The 16,743-nt window shown below is 39.0% G+C and overlaps 1 long non-coding RNA gene across 1 annotated transcript in view; it reads left to right on the top strand.

Annotated features, from left to right (window-relative positions):
- The first annotated feature begins 442 nt into the window (after positions 1-442).
- LOC141571021 (uncharacterized) overlaps positions 443-16,743 on the top strand; it is a 264,504-nt gene continuing 248,203 nt past the window's right edge. Inside the window, exon 1 of the long non-coding RNA XR_012495489.1 lies at positions 443-607. This is a non-coding gene — a long non-coding RNA (uncharacterized LOC141571021). The remainder of the gene's footprint in view (positions 608-16,743) is intronic.

Below are 16,743 nucleotides of genomic sequence, written 5' to 3'. Positions count from 1 at the left end.
CCAGGCCTGGGGTAGCTCAGCAAAAAGCCAGGACACTTCGTGGCCTGCTGCCACCTGCCACCTCCCTTAAGTGTCAGCCACTGATAATGCCTCATGTGGTATGCAAGTTGGGAAAGACAGGATCTTAGGGAGTCGCTAGAATGGGAAGAGTTGAGTTCACTAGGTTAATGTAGACTCTGGTTCGGTGCCAGTGCTGAGCCTGCAGCTACTCAGCAAAAGTCTCAGAGCACACCGAGGCCAGTCACTGCCCACCTGGGGCCCACGAACCCTGACAGTTGTTCAAGAAAGAGTTCAACGTGGGGAAGGCTGGCTGCACACCAGAAAGTATTAATACCTCTGGCATTGGGGAAGTTGGATAGGGCAGGTTCCCAGTGAGTCAGCAGGGTGGAGCAGTGGAGCTCACCAGACCAATCAGATTTAGATTTGGCCTGTGGGGGCGGGCCCAACACAGGAAAGATGGAGCCCATCTGCCAGCTGCACATAAGGAGGACCTCACACAGGAAGATGGTGACTGTCCGGCACCCCTGCCCTGAAACCACACACCTCAGTCTGACCTCCGTATGTTTCCAATGCCTCCTGAGTCACTGCCCCTCCTCTGGAGCCCCAGGTGAGTGCCTGCGAGTGAGAGTTGGTGTGCGAATGTCTGGGTTTCCCACAGCCTCCCGTCCTTCCCGAACTATTAGCATCTCCACTGTTTTTCACAGCCACTTGTTGTGGGGGCTCCTCTTCCTGGCACCAGTACTCTAGGCTGGGGAGCCTGGTGTGGCACTCAGGTCCCTTGCTCCTCTGGGGAGAAACTCTGCGGCCGAAATACCCGTCCCAATTTTCATCCACCACACAGAGGTTTGGGGCTTGCCTGTTTTGTGTTTCCACCCCTCATACCAGTCTCGATGTGGCTTTTTTATATCCTTAGTTATAAAACTTCTGTTCAGCCAGACTTCAGATGGTTCTCCAGGTTGAATGTTCTATAATTTAGTTGTAATTTTAATGTGTTCACAGAAGGAAGCAGGCACAGTATTTATGTATTCCGCCATCTTGAATCTCTCTGAGAGAGTGTTTTATTCAGAGGAAATGGCTTGCGCAAAGGTTCTGAGTGGGGAATGTGCTTGGAATGTTGAAGGAAAAGACTGAGGAAGCGAGGGTAGGAGATGAAGTAACTCTCAAAATGTGACCATTAAAACACAAACATATCCATTTTAGAATAGTAGCTGCTAACATCAGTGGATGATGTTTTACAGTCTTAGGGCTACTGTGGGGGAACTTAAGAAAAGATGCCTGGATATTTATGTTTGTATGGACTTGGCTTTCTTTTTTTTCTCTCCTGGTGTTGTTAAAATTAAATGGTGAGTGGTATGAGTAAAGGAGAATTTATCACTCTTGTGAAATGTCTATGAATTTATTACTTTTCTATCATTTCTTAGCTATATATCACATTCTAAATATATGCTCAGTTCTTTGCTCTTTTTGAGAGCATCTTGCACATCTAGAACTAATCTACTGAAATAAAGCCACCTTATGGTCCTATCCTGGTATTTTTTTCAGTGTTGTACTTATAATTGCAAACATGTATTTTTTTGGCTCATGAGTGTTTGAATGCTCCACCTTCTTCATTTCTGGGTATAAATACGACTACGTGTGTTTCTCAAATACACAGAAGAAAGATTCTCACCAGAAACTGGTCTTTTTAGGTGCTCTGCTATTGTTTTTAACAAGTAGCTCTTCAGTGTTTGCATGGACTCTGTCTTGTACCCGCAATCCTGGAAAGAATTTTCAGGGTGAAATCTTCTGGATGACATTTATGACATTCTAATTTCAACGACTAATTACAAATTTCACTTTAAGACACTGTGACTCATTTTGTAATCTAACTTCAGGAACACTTTTCAAGGGAAGATATTGTACTGAATAGGACTGTCATGTCTAATGAAGCATACCTGTGATGTCTCTGGAATGCACATAAAGGAGATTTTTGTACTTCCTTGGATGTTCCCAAACACCAGAATAGCATTAATCATGTCCTTATCTGTTTCAAAGCAAATATTTGGTTATATCATAAGATATTGCCATTTTTGCAGTAATGTATTCTGTTTTGCAGTAATATATTCAAATCACATCATCTCACCCCCCCTCCCTTTTCTCCACATTCTGCCTTTTCTATTAAAGTAAATGTTAGACACTATTTCTGTTTTCTAAGCTGTTTTTGAAATTCAATAAAATATAAAGTGACTAGCCAGTTTCCATAGCTCAGGCATGTATGATACCTCTTAAGATTTGGTTTGCCAATGTAATTATAAAATATATTTTTAATAAGTTCATGTATCTTATACTGTGCTGCCAGGAGGTGGACAGAATATTCTGGGAGAAATTGTATAGTCCAGATTTGATAGTTGAATCTCGCTGGTTTCTGGTTTGGTGAAGATGACCCTACCCTGATCTAGTGGCTTTAAAAGGGACACACTTCAGAGAGAAATCAGTGCTGTTGTTCTCCTTTTGGACTAAAAATATTTGTAACCCATCTTCTATAACTGTTGTTTTCTCCTTAGAGTTGATCACAGAAAATTTCCAGCATAAACCTGTTTTCACTCATATTTTATTTTGAGCTCAAATGGTTGGTCCCTCTCACACCCTGCAGTTTCCCCTGGGCTCTCTTCCTCATTTGCTTTCACATCTACCTTTCCACTGGAAGTGATGGCTTGAAACAGTACCATCTGTTTTTTTCAGTAAGAGAACTCACATCTGAGGCGTTCAGAGGCAAAGACGCGGAAGCTCAGATGCTAGCCAGCTCCCTCAGCCCAGAAACCTGAACACATTACAGAATATATAAGACACCACAGTATGAGAGACAGAAGTGTCACTCTAGTGACAGTTTACAGGTGGGGCAGAGATAGAGCTCAGTGGCTGTTAAATGTTTTTCTTCCACTCCCTTCTGGAAAGTTGTGGATTGCCCCCAAAGAAATTAGCTAAATGCCTTACTGAAGATGGTCTAGAAAGGTTAATGTAATCCCCAGAGACAGCTCTATCCGAGATGAGGAAAGTGTAATCCAGAATGGGTAAGAGAAAGCAGCCAGAAGATCCTTTAGCGCAGGTGCCTTTGTATCCTTTTGTTCTCTTATGAAATCCTTTACGGGAGGAAAACAAAGATCCTATATTTTTAAAGGTCCCTTCTGTTCTAATAATCAACACAGAGTAGAGGCCAGAAAAAAAAAAAATGTGTGTTTTAATATTCCTTCATTCTCTTGGCCTGTTTTCTCCCTATTTGTAAGCTCGTTTTCAACAGACCTTTCCAACCCAGCTCCAGAAGCGTAGAGAACTCCATCAAGTTTCTAGTGCATTGTTTTTCCTTCTGTAGAACTCTTAACTCACATTTATGTGTAAGAACACAAAAATACAGATTTGTGAAATGACAAAGGAATTGATTTCGAAAATCTAAATTTTTATTTTTCTAGATTTAATTGTTTAATTTGAACCTGTGATAATATTTATTTTTTGATACTAACATGTCTTATTTTTTGATACTAACATAATTGATTAAAACTTGATGTAATGAGTGCAGAAAGGGTATTTTTTTCATTACATTTTAAATATCACATGAATGATTTGTATATAATTTTGACTGAAAAACAGATGGCAATGTTTAGAAATAAGGATACTTTATTCTTACGCTTTCCCTGGTTTATTTCTAGATTTTACTTTTTTTTTTTTCCCAATCTACATTTTGACCACAGTGTATTACAACAGTAATTAAAACAGGAAATGGGTAATTCTCCCATGTTCGTCTTATGATTAATCAATAGAGGCTATATCATATCCGGTGTTTGGCAACATTGCTTAAACTAGTATCTTTTTTCTGTCTTCTAATTTTGTTCTCCTTTTCTAGGCTAGTAGCCTGCTTTCCTGACTGCTCTGATTCTGCCCTCTTCATTCATCTGCTTATTTTAACTGCACTACCTTTCACCTCAGAGCAGTTCTGTATCTCCTCTCTATACCCCAGCCATTAATCATTCAACAACAAATACTTAGGGGACACTGGTTGAAAAATGAGTTAGATTCTGGAGTTTTCTGCTTCATGTTTTAATTGAACTTCAGTAAAACTACGTACAGACCACTTTTTGATAATTCTATTTTTTTGTTTTAATTGAAGCCCTATTGTAAAAATAAATTTAAAAAGGGACAGCAGTCAAAGGAGGAGGTTATTTGCCTACTTTGTATGAGCCCCGGCCTCTTAGAAGTGGAGCATGCACGGCTGCAGTTAGAATGGTCTGCCTTGGCTCGTCCCACACCCCACAGGGGGTAGCGACATGCTCGGCCCTGTGGGAAACCTGCAGAACCTGCTCCACAGGGGTCAGGATCCAGGAGAAAAACACAGATCAAAGGAGAAAACGAGGGAAGTGAATTTGTGTTTTTCTGACATATTTTTGTTTAATAAGGTATGTTAACACTTCTGTACGTCTCTGAAACAGGGCGATGACTCTAAAGAGATAGTCATGAAAGATCTTTCCAAAAATTTCTCCTCTGCTATTGTTTTGGCATGTGAAGCCTTGATTACTTTCTTCTTGACATACTATGTATGAATTTAGAGAATGAGCTGTGATTCTTTGTTTTGTTGCTGTTGTTATTGTTATTATAGTTCATTGGAAGGATTGAAAGAGTTCTCACTTGTAAGCATTCCCAAATATTGTCTTCATTATGTTTTGACCAAAGTTAATCTAGCTCTTTGCTTATTCTTTTATTCTCACATATTAATATACTAAGTTCTTACAGCAAGTCCAGGAGATGTTAATTTGCTTCAAAGATCAATAAAGGTCCACACATAATATTAAAATGGACAAAACAAGCAATTAATAATGGTTCATGAAACAGACCCAATTGTGTCATTTCCTTCTTCAAAAATTTGCCTTCAACAGAGCCCAGGTTGGTTAGTCAGGGGTTCAGAACTCCCCCTAAGACTCCACCCCAAATCTAGTCTCAGCCTAGCTCGGACCTCATGCCTCACCACTCTCTCTACATACCTCATCCATTTTGTTCATCCCAGTCCCACGGGTCCTTGGACTTTTTAAAACGCATCTTGTGCTTACAGCTACTTCCAACTCTTGCTCAGTTTGTTTCCTTCGCCTAAATTGTTCTTCTCTCTCTTCTGGAAAGAAAATTTTGTTCATCGTTCAAGATTGAGGTTTCTGAGAAACATTTCCATCCTATTGGTCCAATGACTATTTCCCTACTTCAGGCTTTCATGGCACTTTATTAGTTCCTCTGTTGTAAATAAGCTAATTAGCTTTGTATTACAGACAGCTGCACATATATACTGCTGCTTTCTCCATGCGATTTCAGATTCCCTGAAGACCACACTCAATGTGTATTGAATTAAAATAGCTATTATTTATGAAATGTGTATGCATATTGCCCTATTTGTAGATGTTTTCCAATATTGGTATTTACTGTGAATATTTCATAAAATATTTATGAGCTCCAACTTCTTTCCTTCTGACCCATACAAGCAAGCACCTGCCCAAATATCAAATTACCCAGTAATACACCCTGACTGTATCAGAAGAAATCTTGCATACTAACATAAGGACATCTGTGAAAGTACTTTGGAAATTATAAAGCACAATATTTAAACTAATTGGTATTACACAGAGAACTTTAACTATTGATCCCCCAAAACCACATCTACTTCTCCCTCTTCTCTAGCCATGGAAATTATTTTATTTCATGAGCTTTTCCAAACCATTTTACTTTCCTTCAGGGGTCAGCATTTTTTCTTAGTGCCTATGGGACAGGTCACTGGCCAGGAAATAAGCACTCTTGACTCTTCCTGAACAAGACACCTGCTCTGATCGGTCTGTTGTAAGGTTGGTAAGGCAAAAGCAGGTCCCATGTCCAAGTTCACAGGCTGATTCTGCAAGTCCTGGCTCTACTGACAAGTAACTCTACCCTTTAGATTAACTTGGAGCTGAAATAAGTATAATGTCTTCATTTTTATCAAAGGAGACTGACCTCCTTCATCCCGAGGATGTTGGAGGATTTCTGGGCAGTTCTGGAGGTATCTCAGGAATCCTGATTTACTTGGGATTTCAGAGGCATATTGTGGTACTTTTAAAATATATCCTCAAAATCTTTGGCACTCTTCCTTCAAAAGGTGGAGACTAACTCATCTCCCTTGGACTATGGGCCTGACTTAGTGATTCGATTCTGACAAATACAATGAGGCAGAAGTGATGGAAATTTCTGAAGGTAGGCCATAAAAGACAATATCGCTTGGATCACTAGGTAGGTCCCAAGGGTAACCTCTCTGCTTTTGGAAAGGCTATTACAGAATGGAACTGAGATCTCTTGCCAACAAACAGCACCAACTTGCCAGCCATGTAAGTGAACCATATTGTAAGTGGATACTCTAACCCCAGTCAAGCCCTCAGATGACTGTAGCCCTGGCTGACAGTTTGCTTATTACAATATGAGAGATTCTGGCTGAGCTGAGCCAGAACCTCCACATCTATGGGGCTCTCCAGTTCCTGGTCCAAAGAAAATATAAGGCAATAGATGATCCTTTTTATTTAAAGCCATTAAGTTATGGAGTGTTTTGTAATCTAGCTACAGTTAAACTAATACAGAATTTAGTATCTGGAAGTAAGGTACTGCGATAACAAAAAACTGAAAATGTGGGCTTGGCTTTGGAAATGGTCAGTCAGCAGAAGCTGGAAAGACTTTGAGGAGAGTTTTAGTGAAAGCTTAAAGTGCTCTGAAAAAGCTGTTAATAGAAGCCTGATGGCTTTTGACAAGATGGCAAGTGAGGGCTTAAAGGAAAGTGAGAAAAATGTTATTGGAAACTGGAAATAATGGCTTCTAGTTTTGTAGTAACATAAAGTTTAGTAACACTGTGAAAGTAGAAAATGGAGCTAATGAGTGGGAGGAACTAGCTAATGAGCTTTCTAGGCGGCCTGCTGAAGGGATCACCTGGCTTCTACTTGCAGCTGACAATCAAATGCAAAAGAAAAGAGATAAACTAAAAGAAGGTCTGTGAAGTATAAAGGAGACAGGAATTGTTAGTTTTGAAAATCCTAGACCTTCTGGATAGCAAATGATGGTGGAGTCAAAAATGGCTCCAGGGCAAAGATAAAATCCAGAGCACTGTCATGAAAACATGATATGAGCAGGTAGCCAAGGATGTAGTCATCAATTCCTTTGTTAAGACTGCAGAAATATCTAATATGTACCTCAGAGGACCATTCAGAACCTAGGTTTCTGAAAAGCTTAAAAAGGTTGTTCCTCAACAGTTTCAGAAGCCCAAGGTAGAGAAAGGCTTATCTCAAAACTTTGTGGGTGTGCCTTTTGTCTAATGGATGGAATGCCAACAGGAATCAGAGGAGACCCACAAAGTTTTTGAAAGGAATTTTATTGACAAAAACATTATTTATTTAAACTACAAGGGAAAGAAACAGTAGACTTGAAAATAGGCCTTTGGAACCCAAAGTTTGTACAAAAAAAAGTAGGCTGAGAAAACTATTCAGCTAAAAACACAGCTGAAAGAATGATTCAGAGGGAAAAAACAAGAACTTAGAGGGCAGAGCCATAATCTATGGAGAATTTTTCCCAGGGCTTGATTCCTAATCTAGTAACTGTCAACATGTGCTCTGCTAGATTTCAGAATTACCACAGACCAGTGACTCCTGTGTGTCCTCTGTTTTGCCATTTTTAGAAGGTAGTGTTTACATTGAAAACCTAAGCTTGTCTCACCATTATGTACAGGTGTGTGGCATAGATAACCATCTCTTCAGTTGACAGGTTTTCAGATAGGGAGGGGCTATACTCAAGCAACCACATCTGAGGAGCTGCATTTGCAGCAGGATTTGATTTAGATGCCAAGATCCTCTAACTTGACTCTCAGTTGCTGCTGTAATAAATGAGATACACAGGCAGTTTGGGAGTGGGTGTGTATATTTTGCATGTGGGAAGAAAATTAATTTGTAGTCCTAGGGCAGACTCTGGTGGTTTTATAATGCATCAAAAAGTCTTTGATATTTCTCTTTTTAAACGGTAACGCCTAAATCCTCTTCCCTAGAATATGGCTCAGGCTTAGCAACTTAGTTCTAACTAATAGAATGTCCCAGAAGTGACAAGCTGTATCTTTTGATGCTAAGTCCTAACGGCATTATTACTTCCTCCTTGGTCTCTCTTGGACCACTCTGTCTGGAATCCAGACATTATGTTGTGAGGACACTCAGGCAGACTGTGGAGAGTCCACAGGAAGAGAAACTAAGGCTTCCTGCCAACAGCCAGCACCAGCTCACCAGCTGTGTAAGAAAGCCATCTCGGAAACATCCTTCAGACCTAGTCAGACCTACAAATAACTGCAATACTGGCCAACATTTTGATTGTAACATTGAAAGAAAGTCTTAGCGAAAACATCTCAGGTAAATCACTCCCAAATTTCCAAACAACAGTAGTAGTTATTTATTGATGTATAACAAATTATGCCCAAATTTAGTGATTTCAAGAATCAAAATTTTATATTCTCAGTTCCTGTGAGGAGGAATTCATGAGTGGATTGGCTGGGTGTTTCTGGCTGAAGGTCTCTTATGAGTTTGCAGTCAAGGTATTGGCTGGGGCTGCATCATTTGAAAGCTTCACTGAATTGAATGATCCACTTCCACGAAGGCTCTGTTGTGTAGTTGTTAAGGAGTTCTCAGTTCCTCACTGACTATTGGCAAGAAGCCTCAGTTTTTCCTCCCGTGGGCCTCTCCACAGGCTGCGAGTATCCTCACAACATGTCAGCTGGCTTCCCTCAAATCAAGTGATTCAAGACGTGGGGCAATATGAGAACCACAGTGTCCTTCACGATGGGGTCTCGGAAGTCACACATAGTCTGTTTCACGACATCCTATTGGTTACACAGGTGGGTCCTATTCGGTGTAGGAGTAGACTATACAAGGATATGAAAGCCAGGAAGTGGGGATCCCTGTGGGCCATCTGGGAAGCTGGCCACCACAGTGAGGTAACAAGGGGTTGTTATTAGTTCCTCTAAGTTTTGGGGTAATTTATTATACATCAATAGATAACTAATATATAAACAGACCAATATGAATATTTTGGTCATTTCTCATGATTCTAAATGAACGGTTAGTGTTGCCTGCCTCCTCTGTCCATGAAGTACCAAGAGCTGTCATGGACCAGAGGGCACATACTTGCTCCTGTCTTAATAAAGCTCTCTAGTTGGAGTGGCGTCCCAGGGATCCCAGAATATCTGGAATCAACTTAACATCGTAGGAGCTGGTGCTGGAGCATAAATCTTGGCGAATTCAGTAACCAATTTTATTTATCCATTTTCTAATTTTGCATAAGTCAGATTTTACAGTTTAACTTAAGTTCCAACCTGGGGTTCTAAAACCTTTGTATTTCTTCTGGTAAACAAATGGCATATGCCTTTAGAACAAGCTTTCTATACAATGCCTTTTCAAATATAAAATACACTGGGTTTGTTTCAAATTCAGGCTTTTTTTCGGAACACTATAATGTAAATGAGTCTCCCCAGACAAAAGCACAGAAATAGAGAAGATCAGGGTAGTACAGCATGCTGTTTCCAACAAGGTGGAAAATTCATCTGAAATGACAGAAATCCTGAGTAATGACGAATCTCTGAGGATTCATGTGTCACAGCAGACTAGATGATTGGTGTGTGCAATTGAGCTATAGCTTAATGTCAATACTTATACTTCCTTTTGAATTGAAAAATCAGGCAATTAAAAGTTACTAATTCCTTGTTTTGAATTGCTTCTGGTCCCTTTGGGTTTGCCATAGCCCAGTGTTGTGGCTCTTAGTTTGAGAAGCCCTGTCTTGCAAATTTGAAAGTTCATAGACTCTATTTTGAAATGGGCTCCATTCCACAAATAGGTTTTACTTTATTATTATCCACTCCCTCTGGGGATGTCTTGACAAAACTAGCAAAACCCAAAGACTTCCTGAAGGCTAATCTTTTTTCTGGGTCATATGATTTTCAGTTTTCATCTGGAGAAGGTTCTCTGATAACAACAGGTTTGGCTGGCGGTGAAATGGAGAAAATCCTGTTGCTTTTGCATTAACAATGAATGGAATTTCAGTGCAGCATGGTTATTTGCTTAACACAATAGAAGTTGTTGCAGACTGGACTTTCAAATGTCAAAGAGACTGTGTGGGAAAATCTGTGTTCCCTCAACTGAGTCAACAAACACTTCTGAACGCAGAAATGCTGACAAGACTGTAGCAAACAATTTGGCCTATTTCAATTTATATCCAAAGATTAAATTGGATTAAAAAGACCCAGATGAAGAAATGGTTAAATATTGAAAACAGCAGGGATTTGCAAACTAAGAGGGGAGAAAAAGAATAGTCAGTGAAATGGAACATTAGAAACACAAAACAATATGCAATTAACAATACCTGTCTCAGAGGCAAGTTTGATGTAGGTGGAAACCATACAAGAACAAATGATCAAAGAAGATGCTGAAGTCCTCGAGCTCATTACTCACACACATTATGAAGTGTAAAACAAACAATGATTAGATTACAGCGAGACACTATCTTCCGATATTTTAAAGCTCTTGGCTCTGTTGGGTAAACACTTTCCAAGTGATTATGAATTTGCTTGAACTTGGTGTGTCTGAGTTTATTGGCCAGACATAACTTTTCAGTTATGACTTGAATAAATCACTGCCTTACTTCATGCCGGTTTCCGGCCCAGGAAAGCTTTCAAGGTTAGCGGGTCAAGAGCAAGTTCTAGACTAGGAGCCCAGAAGCAGATGTTCTGGGTTGCCTGAGCAAATTGGGGCAGGTCAGTTTAATACTACCAGACCCAATTTCCTTATCAAGAAAACCCAAGTCTTAGTTTTTTATCTGTCTGCTTCACAAGGTAGTTGAGAAGGTATCAAGTGTAATTATACACCCGCACACTTACACATGCACACACACTGAAACTCACTCTCGTGTACACTCACAGGTGAGCCTGCATGCACAAAAAAAGCACTTTAGCATTTTTTTTGTTTGTTTGTTTTGTTTACTCGAATCAATGAAAGGAAACTTTATGGAGGTTCCAGGGCCAAGAGGCCTGGGAAGGTGGCCACCCTGCAGGGGCAGGAAGAGTCAGTGGAGGGGGGACACACACTGTAGTTGATCAAAATGAAAACAAACATAAATTGTAATACTTTGGCTAAGTACTACTATTGTCCTCATTATTCAAATGATGTCACTTGCCATCAGGCATGCAGGGAGAAAGGAATAGATCCTTAGTCAACTTTAGGTTTTGAATTCCAAACTGCAGGCTAAATTATAAAATATGGGGAACAGAGGGAGAGAGGGAGTGGACTCCAGAATTTGAGGTGTGATGATCTCATACTCCTGAGCATGTATATAATAGGACTTTTCTTAGGCTATAAATCCTGGGAGATACTTGGTGATGAGCAACGCAAAGACTGGTCTACTGTGCATATTAAGTTTTCTGATTATTTAAAAATCATGATCAATGATCTTGTCTTGAGTAGAAACTACTTGAAGTCATGGTGGAAATGAAGTTTAAGTTTTAGATGTAGTCATTTGGGGGCACTTTATACTTTGTTGTCTAGCCTGAGATCTCGACAATAGATATCACTGGTCATAAAAGGAATGAAGAGAAAGTTGAAACAGCAGAAATCCTTCAGACAGCTTTACAACAGAGTTTCTCAAACTTGGAACTATTGACGTTTTGGGCAGGACAGTTCTTGTGGTGGGCTGTCCTGCACATGGTAGGATCCTTAGAGCATCCCTAGACTCTGCCCACTAAATGCCAGCAGCAAACAGCCTTCTCCCCTGGGTTGTGACAACCAACAAATGTCTTCAGACGTTGCTGCATGTCCCCCAGGGACACAAAATTGCTCCCATTTGAAAACCATTGCTCTAAAAACATCTCACAAAACTACCCATGGATTACTAGTAACTTAAGGTACATTTGTTTAGCAGTTGGCAGAGCCCGTATCTTGTGTGCAGATTCTATATTAGTAGAAGGTCAATAACATATTAAACTGTTTTTAAAGCAATTTTCAAATTTGTATATGCTTCAAATAGCAATGTGCTTTTGAAATTGATAAGACTACTGCCTACTTATTAATAGACCATAAAACACATTTTATGTTTTAATCAATAAGCAGGACCATCCACTTATTCTGTTACTCTCTTTTTAATTCTACTTGCTTTATTCCAAATAAGATTCTGAAAATCAAGCAATAAGTAATACTATATAAAATCAAACACATTAAAATGTAATAGCTGAAGTTTTTCCTTCAAACTTTATGTATTTGAGATTTTTTAAAAAATGACTATGCTAGGAAGATGTCTTGAAAAAGAAACAACAACAAAAAATAGATTTTCAATCCCAAATTGGGATCCCAATTTTCAATCCAACAATAGAAATATATTTAATGTCTATATGTGTGATGGTTAATTTTGTGGCAATTTGACTAGGCCAAGGGAGGTCCAGACAACTGGTTAAGCGTCATTTCTGGTTGTGTCTGTGAGGGTGTTTCCAGAAGAGATTAGCATTGGAATTGGTAGACCCAATGTGGATGGGCTCACCAAATCCACTGACGGCCTGAACAGAACAAAAAGGTGGAGGAAGGTTGGATTCAATCTTTGCTTGACTACTTAACAGGCATCAATCTTCTAGTGCCCTCAGCATGCTTGGTTCTTAGTCCTTCAAACCCAGAATCACATCATCTCAAGTCTCTCAGGGCTTGAAACTACAGCATTGGCTTTCCTGGCTCTCCAGCTTGCAGACAAAAGATGGTGGGACGTCTCAGTCTCCATAATCGCCTGAGCCAATGCCATGTAATAAATCTCTTCATATATACATCATATATGTATATACATGTATACATTCCGTGTTTTCCCAAAAATTAGACCTAGCTGGACAATCAGCTGTGATGTGTCTTTTAGAGCAAAAATTAATATAAGACCCTGTGTTTTATTTTATTATTTTATTTTATTTTACTATTTTATTTTATTTTAAAGACCCGGTCTTACACTATAGTAAAATAAGACTGGGTCTTATATTAACTTTTGCTCCAAAAGACGCATTAGAGTTGATTGTCTGGCTAGGTCTTATTTTTGGGGAAATAGTATATATGATGTATACATGAATATATGTAACCTTTCTCTATATTCCTCTCCATCTATCTCTAGCTCTAGCTCTATCTCTATCATCTCTATCTCTGTATCTGTCTCTATTTCTGTCTCTATCTCTCTCGTCTCTGGGAGAACCCTAATGAGTATCAGTATGTATGCATGTAGAGTGTGTTGAATATTGCCTCCTAAAAGTTCATGTCCACTTTGAACTTCAGACTGTGACCTTATTTGAAAATAGGGTCTTTGCAGATGTAATTAAGTAAAGAATCTGAAAATGAGATCATCCTGGCTTTGGTGTGGATCCTTATAAAAAGGTGTCCTTATAAGAAGAAGAGAGGACACGGACACAGGGAGAAGGCCATGTGAAGACGGAGACAAAGATTGAAATGATGTGTCTGTAAGCCAAGGAATGCCAAGAATTGCCTACAACCACTAAAAGCTGGAGAGAGACAAGGTATAAATTCTGTCTCAGAACCCCCAGAATGAGCCATCCCTGTGGACACCCTGATTTTGGACCTTTAGCTTTTTGAGCTGTGAAGGAATAAATTTCTGCTCTTTTAATCCACCCACTTTGTGGTAATTTGTTACGGCAGCCCTACGAACCTAACATAGTATGTATATACTGGTATGGGTCTTCGTCAGGGCTGCTAGAACAGAATACCATAGATTGGTGGCTTGTAAACAACACAAATTTATTTCTCACAGCTCTGGAGGCTTGTGCAAGACGTGCCTTTGAAGTCCTGCAATTGTGGGATAAATGGAAGACTGACTGAAAACAAGTAGCTAGAGTCTAATAAATAAGACCCGATAATAAGGAAGGAAGGAGCATAAAAACAACTCAGAGCAGCTGGACTTGGAGTCGGTGAAGAGGCAACAGAGTCTAGCATGAAACTCAGGGTTTTTGGGGTCGTATGGAACTACATTTGTTCCTCTTTCTGTGTTTTCTTTGCTGTGGGAAGGTGGCATGAAATCATTAAGCCGGGGTTTCCCATCTATAGAAAAGCATACTCTGGGTTTCTTGTTGGACTTGGGCACATAATGGGCACTCACTCACGTTGGCAGGGGCAAGGATGTTGGGGATAGCTCATGCTGGATGACCCCTTATTTTGTAAGTGAAGAAAATAAATCAAGAAAAACAGTTGTCATGAAATTTGTTGGCAATCTGTTCAACCACCATCTTTAAAATGATTTTGCTTACAAGGCTCAGATGTGTGATGTATGATAAGCTTTCCTCTAGTAATGCCAAACTGACTTTGTATCAGAAAGAAAGTTTGGGAAAATCTCAACTAGCTGTCTCTTTTGAGGCACTCAAAGTTGGTTAAGAGAACTCAGCGAAAAATGTTGCAAATTTTCAATTTATAAAGTAGTATTTTCTCTTTTAAAGCATTTGTGATTGTTAGAAAATTTAATGTTTGTGTGTTTTTGTTTTTGTTTTGACAACTGGCAGTAAACACTAGTTAAAATAGTTAAATTTGAAATTATAACGTATGGGCAAATTCTGATGTCCAGAAATTAAAAGGTTAAACAAAAAGTTAAAAAAATAATAATAAAATAAAATAAATAAATAAATAAATAAATAAATAAATAAATAAATAAAATAAAATAAATAAAAGGTCTTTTATTCCCCTGTTCCCTATTGATATTGAAGAAAGCTCAGCTACAAAGCAGAATCAACTTAACTTTTTTGAGTCATGTGTGTATTTATTTTTAAAGCTTAGACTTCAGTGGGTCTATAGAAAACCAAGGCAACATTTTAAAACATGACAACTATAGTGCAAATATCAAAATACATTGGGTCAAATTAGATTAAATTGCATTGTCCAACTAACTCTGTTGTCAATAAAAATACATTCCAAATCTGTGCTATCTAGTAAAAAATAAGATCAAGCAATTTCAATGTCATAGTGAAGAAAAAGTTTTCAAATAAAAGGCTCTGTGTATCTTTGAAAGAGATTTTCAAAAACCCAAATTGCTTATTTTTAGTACTAAGTTTATTTTTGATGAGTAAACTTGTCTTGAATACCAAAGAAAGGTCTGTCAAGGAAGCAGAAATGCTGCTGGACTTCACAAGGAAAAAAGCTAAGCTTCTTTTTTCCTCTTTAAAAAAAATAACATTTTCTTAATTAGCATATTTTTTGGCACACAAAGAACACTCAGTTTCTTTTCTTTTCATTCTGTTAGTTAGTTGACAGGACCTCCAGGTAAAAGAAATGATTTTAATAAAATATATTCTCTCACACAGTGTGGAGTGGAAGGTAGCTGAGCAGGAATAAAGACGTTAGTGCTGGCTCCTCTGAGACGTGTAAGATGTTCACGTTAATCTATTTGATCGTCCCTGAATTGCTGATTGCGGCTCTTTTCTCTCCAAGGCTCAAAAGAGAACCTTAATATATTTATATATGTACATACACAGAATATACAGCCTGTATTAGGCATGCTCATTGGCTTTCTTTTTTACTGCTCTCTGTTTCTGCCTTTCTTCTCACTGTGAGCTGAAAAATGGAAGCAATTTACTGAAGTCATTCCTAAAGTTCTCCTACCCGGCATCCTGAGTTTTATAATTGCTGTGATATTTCACCTATGCCAGCTGAGATGAGTGAAAACTGTTAGTGGGCTATAGTGGGGGTGCTGAAATGCTGATATGTCATGGGCAGCAACCTATACATCTCTGTGTCCCATTTCTCCTTGCACACAGAGCTGCTCCTGCAGCCATGCAGGGGTTCCTGGGTTTGGTTACATGGTTCCTTCTTTTCTCTGAGACGTGAGACATTAGTGGTCATTGTTGAAAGTACTCTTGAGACAAAGCGAGAATCTTGGGTAATCACCCTTTATCCCCTCTACTACTCTGTACAGACATCCACACTGTGTGTAAGGATACCTGGCCCCTGTTATAAAAATTAAGCATCCAAATACACCATCAGTTTTAGGATAATGGGTTGGTCTTTGGTTTTTATAAATTGTTATAATTAAAGCCCCATCTCTCTTTGAGCAATATCTGAATTGGTGGTTAGATCGGAGTTCCACACTTTTTCTCATGCTTGCCTAGACCTGTAGTCATTCAACAGCCTCTTCTACATGCCTTTAACCAAGAAGGATTTATCTTCTAACTTCCAGATGAATGATCCCCTTCACTGTTTAGTTAGTACACTAAAAATGTTCCCCAATGGTATTTTACTTCATTGATCAATCACTGTCCCATTGTTACTCTATTATATGTAAACATATTTAACAAAAAAAGATTGAATTACCTCTCCATTATTTATAATGTTGATCACATAAATGCTGGAGTCAAAGGTGACAAAGCAAGGCCCCCTACCTAAATCATTCCCTAAATCTCCCTTTCTAGCTCTTGGTATCTTATTGTACTTTGTGTCTCTAGGACTCAGAAAAGTTCTGGATGCATTCATCCACTATTGTATGTTGCATAGTCTTTTGTCAGCTAATGATGAGCTGTTAGTAACTATAAAAACATGAAGCCCCAGGTTTACCTGCACCTTCAAGTCATTTGCACATTTGCACTAGTTCAGTGTCAGTTTCATTTGGTCATCCCGATCCATGACAGGTGTCCTGTTGGGGTAAAGAAGACAAAGCAGAGATGGGTTAGATATGGCTCCTCCT

This window comes from Rhinolophus sinicus, chromosome 16 (assembly GCF_057876585.1).
Source record: "Rhinolophus sinicus isolate RSI-liver-muscle chromosome 16, RSI-T2T, whole genome shotgun sequence".
Lineage (NCBI taxonomy): Eukaryota > Metazoa > Chordata > Mammalia > Chiroptera > Rhinolophidae > Rhinolophus > Rhinolophus sinicus.
This window is presented reverse-complemented; position numbering and strand designations above follow the sequence as displayed.